Source organism: Bos mutus, chromosome 9, assembly GCF_027580195.1.
Source record: "Bos mutus isolate GX-2022 chromosome 9, NWIPB_WYAK_1.1, whole genome shotgun sequence".
NCBI lineage: Eukaryota > Metazoa > Chordata > Mammalia > Artiodactyla > Bovidae > Bos > Bos mutus.
This window is the reverse complement of record NC_091625.1, coordinates 76756722-76769252: the sequence shown is the minus strand read 5'-3', so window position 1 is coordinate 76769252 and position 12531 is coordinate 76756722.

Here is a 12531-nt window from a genome sequence, read left to right as displayed (position 1 = left end):
AAGTCTAGCTCCACGTTCCTTAAAAACAACTTAAGCAACTGTTACTATAGAGACCTATAATAGTTCAGCAGTGTTATCTATGTGTTAGTTAGACTTCCCTGCTGGCTCAGAGGGTAAAGAATCTGCCTGCAATGACAGAGATCCAGGTTTGATCCCTGGATTGGGAAGATCCCATAGTGAAGGGAATGGCTACCCTCTCCAGTATTCTTACTTGGAGAATTCATGGAGGAAATGGTTAAAGGAATCTTATAATATAATATAATATATTGCCCAAACCACATGAAGCTTGGAAGCTATGCAATTTGCAAGAACAGTTAAAGCAAGCTTGGTCAGTGAAGGCAGGTTACAGGATATTATTTATTAAGCAAGTTACGGTTTAAGGGACCTAACTGGTGACTGCCCTCAGTTTCACTTTTACCATAACCTAATAAATGGGAATTTTATTTTCTTCAATGTCACCAACATTCAATAAGTAGCTGTGCTTTGTTAAAGTTTTATTAAACTATTTGTCTGAATACTGTAGCTCAAAGTTTTTGGATCATAGTCCTTTTAAGTAAGAAAAATGAGCCCAAGTATCACCAAATAGTCTCATTTTCCAGTAGGAGAAAGAACTGATAAAAATAAACTCTTGCTCCATAAGCATATATTTTATGTAATACCCTAGCAACTGAGTATGGGTTATTTATATCTCAAAGTTTAATTTCGGGGAAAATTAAGGCCAAAAATGCCATTGCCTCAAACGTGTTACCACATGCAAATATACTACTCAAACGACCAACAAATTTATAATAATAATGCTAAATTCATAGTCGTAAATTTGCTAGCATGGTAGCAACTGAAAATCATGATTAACTCAATAAAACATTGATGATAAACATTAAACAAAGCAATCTCTTCAAAAAAGTATGGGAATTCCAACTGCCATCATATGTATATACAACACAAGCTTTGCAACAGTACTGGGTGCTACTGAGTTCCAACAAGACTGATCAGTAGTCTACAGTTAGGTGATGTGTCAGCTCTACTAGGACACTAATTTTAACTTCCAAATAACTAAATTTGGCAACCTTTAGTTTTCTTCATAAGTTACTAGTAAGCATCTCTTGAAAGTGAAAGTGTTAGTCACTCAGTCGTGCCTAACTCTTTGTGACCTCGTGGACTGTAGCCTGCCAGGCACCCCTGTCCATGGAATTCTCCAGGCAAGAATACTGGAGTGGTAGCCATTCCCTTCTCCAGGGCATTTTCCTGACCCAGGGATTGAACCCAGGTCTCCTGCATTGCAGGCAGATTTTTTTTACCATTTGAGCCACCAAGGAAGCTTCTCTTAGCCCTCTGTAAAATGAAAGTCATTTGTCCCTAGTGAAGTCACTCAGTCGTGTCCGACTCTTTGCGACCCCATGGACTGTAGCCTACCAGGTTCCTCTGTCCATGGGATTTTCCAGGCAATAGTACTGGAGTGGATTGCCATTTCCTTCTCCAGGGGATCTTCCCAACCCAGGGATTGAACCCGGGTCTCCCGCATTGTGGACAGACGCTTTACCGTCTGAGCACCAAAGAAATACTTGGCATATTTAAATCAGTCTGGGGCTCCCAAGTGGACCCTGCAATGGACCCCACTTTGAAAATCATGATGCTAATCTAGAATATGCAAACATGTGTGTGTGCTAAGTCACTTCAGTTGTGTCTGATTCTTTTATGACCCTATGGCTCTTCCAGACTCCTCTGTTCATCAGATTCGCCCGGCAAGAATACTGGAGTAGGTTGCCATGCCCTCCTCCAGGGAAATCTTCCCCACCCAGAGATGGAAATCACATCTTTAAGTCTTTTGCATCAGGGATCTTTACCACTAATGACACCTGGGCACTGCAGAATATGCAAACAACTGCTTCTTTAGGCCATTTGCTGCCCTATTTCTCCTCTATGGGTGTCTATGCCCCATCTCTGCTACTGAAGCTCTTCTCTCTAATTTTACTGTGTTCTCTGAACTTTGTCATTCCCTCTCTCTCAACCCAGAGTTTGAGGCCTCTCCAAACTTTCAAACCTACTGTCATTCAAAAATAAAGCCTCACCAAACCTTTATTCAAACCTACCATATCCTACTCCTGCTCTTTGATTACCTTTGGAATGTTATCTGAAACAACAGCCTCATCAACCAGGCCTATTTATAGTGGAAGCTTCTGTCGGCCACAGCTTTCTGGGAAAACAGCTGCCACCCTCTCTGCCCCTCCCTTATGAGCTCTTGTGCATGTAAGATTTTAGTTCCCAAATATGCACAATCCTAAGGCTGCATTGTTCTGGATCCATCCCAAAACTTTTCAGTTTTGGCACAGCCTTGCAAAGGCTCATTTTAATTTCTCTAATTATGAAACATATTCTAAAAATCTGGCAATGAAATGAAGAGTTTCTTATTTCATAAAATACAGGAGCCATGTGTTACCTTTCTGTAAGAAAGTACTCATTTATCATCCAAACACTCTATAATAAAAACTGCCAAAACACTGACTTAAAAAAGCTATAGCATACCACCAAATCAAAGAACTGTAACTGCCAACTCATATTCTTTCTTATTATTTTAAGCTGTAAGTGACCATGATACATGAGCATGCTTCTGATGCTCAGAACAAAAACCAAGCTCATCTGCTAAATTTATTCATCCATCCATCCATAATTTTTTCATTTACCCATTCATTTAGCAATTATTTATTAAGAACCTTTTATGTGCTAGCAATGCTCTAGTACTACAGATTCAGCAGTGAACAAAAAGACAGTCTCCCATAGGATGGATGAAGGTATAGTGAATGATGAGAGTTGGAGATTTGGCCTTCAAACAACAACTCAGCAAAAGAAAAACATCATTTGTAAATCAGTCTCTGGATTTAGTCTGTTTCTCAGTAAGCCTTTTTTCCTCTGCTCGATTTCTGATGCAGTGAAACTTTGATCCATGACCATTTCCTGCTTGCCAGAGTCACCCTTGATCTTCAGATCATTTTCAATACTGCATAAAACAAATGATGATAACAATTATAACCCCCACAATAAAGTCCCTGCCAAAATAACAATAGCTACAAATAACATTTATTAGAAGTTCCCTCATAGCTCAGTTGGTAAAGACTATGCCTGCAACGCAGGAGACCCCAGTTTGATTCCTGGGTGGGGAAGATCTGCTGGAAAACAGATAGGCTATTAAGCAATTCCAAATGATCTCCAATTATGATGGTTTTATTTTCGACTATTTGGCTTTGCAACAGTGTAAAAGTGATGCACATTCAGTGGAAGCCATCCTTTGAATTTTGAACTCCTCCTGGGCTAGCAATATGTGGTATTGCTATATGTATTATGGATACATTGCAATATGTGGATCCTCTCTCATGACACTAAGCGGTGGCAGGGACCCCTGGCCCCCAGTCAGGTCCATGACCATGAGGATTAACAACTGATACATTTAGAACCATTCTGTTTTTTTCAATACAGAAATTAATAAGTTACATGAGATTTTCAACACTTGATTACAAAATAGGCTTTGTGTTAGATGATTTTGCTCATCTGTAGGATAATGTAAATATTCTGTGCACATTTCAGGTAAGCTGGGTTTCCCCGGTAGCTCATCAGTAGAGAATCAGCCTGCAATGCAGGAGATGCAAGTTCGATCCCTGGGTTGGGAAGATACCCTGGAGGAGGCAAATGTGTACCCCAGCCTCATCCCCTCCCCCCATATTATTGCCAGGAGAATCCCATTGACAGAGGATCCTGGAGGACTACAGTTGTAGAGTCGCAAAGAGTTGGACACAGCTGAGCACACACTCACCAGACCAGACCAGACCAGGGCTAAGCTATGGTGTTGTCAGTTAGGTGTATTAAACGCATTTCAACTGAGGGTATTTTCAATTTATGGTGGGCTTATTGGATGTAACCTATAAGATGAGAAAGATCTGTACTATATTTCAGACACTTAGTCCTCACAGCAATCCTAGTAGATAGATATTTATTGTTTTTCCTCCCATTTTACCGGCTTCCTTGGTGTTTCAGTGGTAAGTGCCAAACAGGAAGTGCAGGTTCGATTCCTGGGTGGAGAAGATCCAGTGGAGAAGGAAATGGCAACCCACCCCAGCATTCTTGCATGGGAAGTTCCAAGGACAGAGGAACCTGGTGGGATACAGACCACGGGATTGCAAAGAGTCGGATATGACGTAGCAACTAAGCATGCATGCATGCCCATTTTACAGATGAGGAAAGACCGGGAATTAAAGGTTATTACGCTTTCCCACGAACACAAGCCAAGAATCTAGTTCCTTGATTTGCCAAACCTCTCTTAGCTGCAATGGTAGAGTCCTGAACTCAGTGGTAGACTCAGATCCAAAAACACCTTTCTTTTATCATGTGCTGTAGGTGCTAATGCCCTTTGCCTCTCCCAACAGCCAGTTGTCAGCAAGCTCTTTCTCTGATGATTACATCAACACGATAAATACTGAATACTATTCTAATCAAATATTGCACTCCACAAAGTTAATTTGACACCTATTTAATCAGACACATAATTGTTATTGAATTGTATGGCAATTACATAAAGCAGTTCCAATAAATTCTGTAATCTGCCCCCAAATAATTATCCTATATTTTCTACTCTCGTTTTTTAACTTTGCAGGATCTACCATTTCCTGAAATGATGTCCTATTTATTTTCCCACTTCTTTTTTTTCTCTCTCTTCCAAACACACTCATGTGAAATAAATACGATGAACCTGGATTGTGTTTCCCAGTGGCCTAAACCCCACGTTTCCCTGAAATAAGATCTTTCTGTGCTTCTCCTAGGACACCACGTCTACTTTCCTGGTCTTCTCTCTGGATGACCTAGAGGCTGAAGGAGTCAAGAATCAGGCAAAGTTTGCCTTGAGAAGGTTACAGAATCAGCACTGGCAAATCAACACAGCGGTGACCTCCAACACAGCTGATGACAAAGTAGAGCTAAAAATGAACTCTTGATTTCTTTCATTTGTAATCTGGGGGTCTTAGAGCAAAAAATATTAGAGAAAGTAATTGAAGAATGAAAGAAAGGGAGAGAGTTTTCCACCTAAATAATGGTGAATCAGGGCTTCCCTGGTGGCTTGGTGGTAAAGAATCCGCCTGCCAATGCAGGAGATGCAGGTTCAGTCCTTGGAGAAGGAAATGGCAACCTGCTCCAATATTCTTGCCTGGGAAATCCCTTAGATAGATGAACCTTATGGGCTACAGTCCATGGAGTCACAAAAGAGTTGGACACGACTTACTGATTAAACAATAATAACAACAATGCTGAATCAATCACCTTTTAAATGTTCTTTTACTCTTGAATCTGTTCTAAACTGCAGCAGACAAAAGAAGAAAGTCACAGATTCATAAGGATAAAGAGGATGTAAGAGGAGACAAAGCTGACGGACAACATCAATCTATTGGAGGTTGGAAAGCAGATGGAAGCATGGTAACAGACTTGAGAAAGGTGCTACCTGAGCATGTATGATAGGAACTGAGCCTTCTCACCCACTCAGGGCCCCAGAGAGAGAGGCTCAGAACTTGGCACTTCCTGGGAACCCTTAAGGCAGCAATGAGATTCGTGTAGAGAACTGGCTGACCTCTATTCCCTGAGTTGGTAGAATTTTCCCTGGTTCCATCTCCCCTCCCATAAAACCAGACAACCCTCCTCCTCCCCACTACACAGAGACAAACAGGAAAACGGAAAGGAAGTAATTCCGTACCAGAGAACCCCAGTTATAGTAGAGAGGAAGGGTGATGGGAAGAGCGAAAACAGGAGTCCAGCTAGCTGGTTAAGGAGTAGGACCCACCAGCCTCTTCCCACTACCCTGTTTCCAAGTGACAGCAGTCATGAAACCCACCCAGACCAAAAAAAAAAATAGCTGAATTCTTCTCAGGAGACTGAAGTTGTTGGCAGCTCTATTTTGATCCAGAAGAAAGTCATACTTAGGATGAAAACTATGAAACTTACATCACAGAAGACAGAGTAAAAAACAACCCAGGATCTGATGACATCACTGAACTGCTTGATCAAACTATCCCTGAAGCCCTGCTTCCCTCTCAACACTTCATTACACTTGCCTGGTAGCTGCTCTATGGCCATTTATGACATACCCTCAGAAACCATTAGCATCATTTCCTCTGTATTCCATTTGCTGAAGCAGTCACAAGCCTGCCTAGATTCCAGAGAAGGCAAACAGAACTACCACTAACTCTAAGAACTCAAGTTAGCGAATAGTAAACAACAGACTGGTTCCAATAGGAAAAGGAGTACGTCAAGGCTGTATATTGTCACCCTGCTTATTTAACTTCTATGCAGAGTACATCATGAGAAACGCTGGGCTGGAAGAAGCACAAGCTGGAATCAAGATTGCCGGGAGAAATATCAATAACCTCAGATATGCAGATGACACCTCCCTTATGGCAGAAAGTGAAGAGGAACTAAAAAGCCTCTTGATGAAGGTGAAAGAAGAGAGTGAAAAAGTTGGCTTAAAACTCAACATTCAGAAAACGAAGATCATGGCATCCGGTCCCATCACTTCATGGGAAATAGATGGGGAAACAGTGGAAACAGTGTCAGACTTTATTTTGGGGGGCTCCAAAATCACTGCAGATGGTGACTGCAGCCATGAAATTAAAAGACGCTTACTCCTTGGAAGAAAAGTTATGACCAACCTAGATAGCACATTGAAAAGCAGACACATTACTTTGCCAACAAAGTTTCCTCTAGTCAAGGCTATGGTTTTTCCTGTGGTCATGTATGGATGTGAGAGTTGGACTGTGAAGAAGGCTGAGCACCGAAGAATTGATGCTTTTGAACTGAGGTGTTGGAGAAGACTCTTGAGGGTCCCTTGGACTGCAAGGAGATCCAACCAGTCCATTCTGAAGGAGATCAGCCCTGGGATTTCTTTGGAAGGAATGATGCTAAAGCTGAAACTCCAGTACTTTGGCCACCTCATGCGAAGAGTTGACTCATTGGAAAAGACCCTGATGCTGGGAGGGATTGAGGGCAGGAGGAGAAGGGGATGACAGAGGATGAGATGGCTGGATGGCATCACTGACTCGATGGACGTGAGTCTCAGTGAACTCCGGAAGTTGGTGATGGACAGGGAGGCCTGGCGTGCTGCGATTCATGGGGTCACAAAGAGTCGGACACGACTGAGCGACTGAACTGAACTGACTGAACTGAAACCCTGGAGGCCCCAGTGCAGCCTTTCTTGAAACAAATTCATTTATAACCTGTAGAAGAAGCCCTCCTAAGGAGCCAAGAGTTACTTCAAAGGGTCTAAGAAACCATATGTGCATCAAACATTTTCTGTGGATAAATGATGGGTCTTGTATACATAAATAACTGTGCTACTATCATTAAAACGTAAGTACTACTGTAACGAGTAATAAAATGCACTTTTAAAAAAATCTTTGTTTCAGTTGTACTTTTTTTTATTTTATAGCCTTTGTGTTATGTATTTTCTTAATCATCGATATTGAAAGTACAATTAACACGTGGAGGAAATATTCTTTATGCTTAAAATGGATGGTCATAGCTTCCAAATTGAACTTTACTGTTTTCATATTCTACTGTAAGTCACAGAGGATCTCTGAGAAAATGGTTAGGATGCAGTGCCACTGCCTGCCAGACCCACAATCACTTCAGAGGCAGCTCAGCTCTCAAACCCTATGACAGCTGCTCCAGGTTATAAGTCTTTCCTGCCCCTGTTGGCAGCCATAACTGATTGGATGAGAGTGCATAGCTGACCCAATCAGTGCTTAAACTGGCCAATGACCTATGGGGTGGTCTGGCACAGTAAGGACAAATTGTGCTACTCAAACTCTTTTATATTAAGCATTTTAATTTAGACATACAGACATTCAGCATATGACACAGCCAGCGGCAAGAACTGGCACTAATAAATCAGAGGAATAGGGAGTGAACTGACGCTTAAGGAGAAGCTATGAATAGAGAAAAATAGAGGATGAGTTAACTAATTGGAAGCAGGAGGGGAAGCAAATAGAAAGAAGTGGATCCAGGAACACAGCTGAGTGCTGTTGACAGAGCTTCTCTAAGGCAGGGGTCTGCAACCATTTTGGCACTAGAGACTGGTTTCATGGAAGGCATTTTTTTCATAGACCAGGGCCAGCGGTGGGGATGGTTTGGGGATGATTCAAGCACATTATGCACTTTTCCCCCATTATTATTACATCAGTGCCACCTTAGGTCATCAGTCATTAGATCCCTGAGGTTGGGGGCCTCTGTTCTAAGGCAGTGAGGAGTAATTCTTTCCCACAGCTGCCCATCAGAATCAACCTGGGAGATGATACGTCAGTGGAAATGCTTGGGGCCCCATCCCGATGTATTCATTCAGTCTGCAGAACATTGAGATGTTGAAAAAGCTACAAAAGTCACTCTGATGCCCTCTGGTTAGGAGTTCCCCAGAAGTCCTGCTTTGGTGATGTCCGGGTCGCCAATTTCAGGGAGTTACTTTATCTTCCTAATCGCCTGGTTCACATGCTCATAGTTAACCCCCCTTACCCAGCAGAGTCTCCATTCCTTCCAACCAGAAGTATCTCACTACAAAGCCTCTCACTTCCCTACTGAAAGGGGAAGTGCAGATGTCAAAAGAATTAAGCCTTTGGTTGAATCAGCTAAACAAAAGCTACAAGAGAGGGGTTTCCATACGAAAACGTCTTCCAAAAAACATGTGGTCGTTTTTGATTTCTAATCATACAAGGCTCCCAAAGAGCGGTGTTCTTTGATGAGTTATTTATAGCTTTTGTTAAGGAAAAGGAAACTCCAAGATTATCTGACAATAAATAAATTAAAGGTACGTGCCATTCTCTTGACTTTTTTAGATACACGAGGCTATAAATTAGTGAGGTCAACACGCATGCCACACAGAAAAGCAGGCTTGTTCCTTTGCCATCACATTCTTTGTATTTTGTGTGTCAATACACAGGCCTTTTTCCCCTCATTGTCTGAAACCATAGGAAGCAGCTCAGATACCAGGAACTTCTGGGGATGCGAGTGTTCGATTATGACAAATTCCTCAAATCAACATTTCTGTAACTTATTTTTAAATTGTTCCTCCAGCAAACAAAGGAATGTGTGCTTGGGTGTTCTATGATGGGAACTTATGGAAATTTGAGTTTGCACAAGTGGTGACACTAATCAATCTTACAATTAACAGTCATCCACTCTGAAGATAATAAGCTGTAATTATAGACTGGTGTAATCTCAGTTTACAAAATAGCACCGCTGTGGATCTTACAAATTAAAGTTACTTCATAATGAGTGGGATTTATCAAATTATTTTATATAGGTTTTTCACAGTTCTTTGTAATTCAATATTATTAAGGCGATGGCACCCCACTCCAGTACTCTTGCCTGGAAAATCCCATGGACGGAGGAGCATGGTAGGCTGTAGTTAATGGGGTCGCTAAGAGTCAGACACGACTGAGCGACTTCACTTTCACTTTTCACTTTCCTGCATTGGAGAAGGAAATGGCAACCCACTCCAGTGTTCTTGCCTGGAGAATCCCAGGGACGGGGGAGCCTGGTGGGCTGCCGTCTATGGGATCGCACAGAGTCGGAGACGACTGAAGTGAGTTAGCAGTAAGACATACACTTAGAAATGTTTCTTCAGTCTTTAAGGTTCAAAGTAATGTCCCAACCCTTTCTAGCCTCGGGTCCCGATACTCCTCTTTCTTCCTTACCTTAAGTTACTTGCCTTTCTCTACCTTTGCAGGTATAAAGAACTGCACCAGTAAAGTCCTTCTGGATCGTTCTCCTGGCTTTAAGGAAATCTTCACTCAGTTCACCCCAAAACAGTTCATCATTTTTGCACCTGTATCCCTGTCGTTTATCCAAAGGTTCTATATTTAATATACATTGTGCAAGTTACTTGCTTCTCTTTGAGAATAATAACCCCTAATGCCTAGCACAGTGACTTGAATAAAGTAGATACTATATGTTTCTATTGCATAACAGAAGAAATGTTTGTGTAAATTGTTTATAATTTCTAATTTCCATCTGCCTATAGTCAGTGACACTCATTACTGAGATGATTAACTGAAATGCAGTTTATGGCCAAGAGAAATTATTTTAACTGTGAATTTGGATCAAATCAAATTTATCATTTTGAATTTTAAGACCATGATCAGATCAGATCAGATCAGATCAGTCACTCAGTCGTGTCCGACTCTTTGCGACTCCATGAATCGCAGCACGCCAGGCCTCCCTGTCCATCACCAACTCCCAGAGTTCACTGAGACTCACGTCCATCGAGTCAGTGATGCCATCCAGCCATCTCATCCTCTGGCGTCCCCTTCTCCTCTTGCCCCATATCTCTCCCACCATCAGAGTCTTTTCCAATGAGTCAACTCTTCGCATGAGGTGGCCAAAGTACTGGAGTTTCAGCTTTAGCATCATTCCTTCCAAAGAAATTCCAGGGCTGATCTCCTTCAGAATCGACTGGTTGGATCTTCTTGCAGTCCAAGGGACTTTCAAGAGTTTTCAAAGGATATGACCATCTTGAATCTAAATATATGTATAAATATATATATATTTAGAAATATATATAAAACTGTATTATTGCGGACGTGAGTGGTAGATAGGAATGCTGCTCTGCTAATTTTCTCAAAAGAACTAGATAACCCCATGGATATTTTTCTGGAAGATATTTCTCAAATTCTAAAACCATTATGGGTTTGAAATTGCATTTGATACTCACCAAGAAGACACTAAAGAAAGTAACAAATTGAGTAACTCTTTTCACCTTCTGAAGTTTTAAGGAGGCCTTTGACTATGATCAACCTCCTCTCAAAAACGTTCCATCAGACATGTGAGTTACCCAGATTGTTTTCCTTTTAAAATTGCTTCAATTTTTCACACCAGGCTTTTACAAAGTCTGTAGATTGTATATCGTCTCTGTTTTCTAAATGCCTAATAATTAAAATCTCAACTTAGATAATAATAGAGGCAGAATTATGATCATCGATTCATGGGGTCGCAAAGAGTCAGACACGACTGAGCGACTGAACTGAACTGAACTGATACATATCAAAATCAAAATAACTCTCAGGTCTCTATCAATATTCCTGAACCTTCACCTAAGTTGCAGAACCTAATCCTCGCCTGCTTATTACACGTTTCCAGTCCAAACATTCCAACTCCACCATGTCCAAATGTACTTTGCCTAAAACCAGCCTTCCTGCTCCACTCAATTTCCCCGTCTCGGCAAACCCATTTTTCTCCCAGTTACTGAGGCCATACGATAGTTATCTTTTGACCTTTTCTCATTTATCTTTTGTCTTCTCTCATATGCATGGTTTTGTGGATGCAGCCCTCAAAGGTGTCCTTTATCTATGGTCAACCTGTGTTGTTCCCATGTGCTCAGCATCCTTCCCTTAGGGAACTATCCCCTTCCTATTTGAGGTGAGGCTGTGAAGCACAGGTCCTACCCAATCCTCACTCAGAAACAAGCATATGACCCAGGACATTCAAGATATCTTATCCCTCTGGCAAATGCTATTGATCAGAAGGGTCAACTTATGCTGCAAGTGGAGCCAATAAGAGTTCCTGTCTTAAAGTTCATAATTAACATTTATAATCAATTATATATAATTAATGGTATATAATTATTTATGATTAATAATATATAATTCTCTCTCTACTAGTGTTGCTAATCCAAGAGTAGGTGCATTGCAACTATCTGCTGCTGCTGCTGCTAAGTCGCTTCAGTCGTGTCCGACTCTGTGTGACCCCATAGACGGCAGCCCACCAGGCTCCCCCGTCCCTGGGATTCTCTAGGCAAGAACACTGGAGTGGGTTGCCATTTCCTTCTCCAATGCAGGAAAGTGAAAAGTGAAAGTGAAGTCACTTCAGTTGTGTCTGACTCTTTGCGACCCCATGGACTGCAGCCCACCAGGCTCCTCTGTCCATGGGATTTTCCAGGCAAGAGTACTATCTGCAGGCATCTACTAATATATGCAGGAAATCTATTTACAGTAGCAAGAGAATGAGAAAGAACCAAAAACGTATCAGAGCCAGTACGGCAAGGTAGTGTTTAAACAACAGTGGTTGAGTCCCTGGAGCCAGCCATGCCTGAAGTCCATCCCATCCCTGGCCTTGCCAATTAGATGAGTCAAATTTCAAAATCCTGACTTACTCACTTTCTGGCTAGGTGAACTTAAACAAGCTCTTAACCTTTCTGTGTCTTTCTTACCTCATCTATGAAATGGGAGGTAACATTAATACTGACCTCACAGGGTTGTAAGAGGATTAGCATAATAAAGGCTCAATAAATGTTCACAGTGACTATGAAGTGCCAGTGAATTCTGATATCCTCTCACAAAATCATGCCTTGCTAATAATCCATGTCCCTCTGCCTTCCCTTAGGCCATCACCCTCACCCATCCCATCTTTCCCCCTCTGAATATAATCAGCTCTAATCCTACAAATGTTGCCTCCTCTATACCTCTTCTAACCACAAGGCCTTTCACTGATCTTGTCCTCCTTGAGATTCTGTAT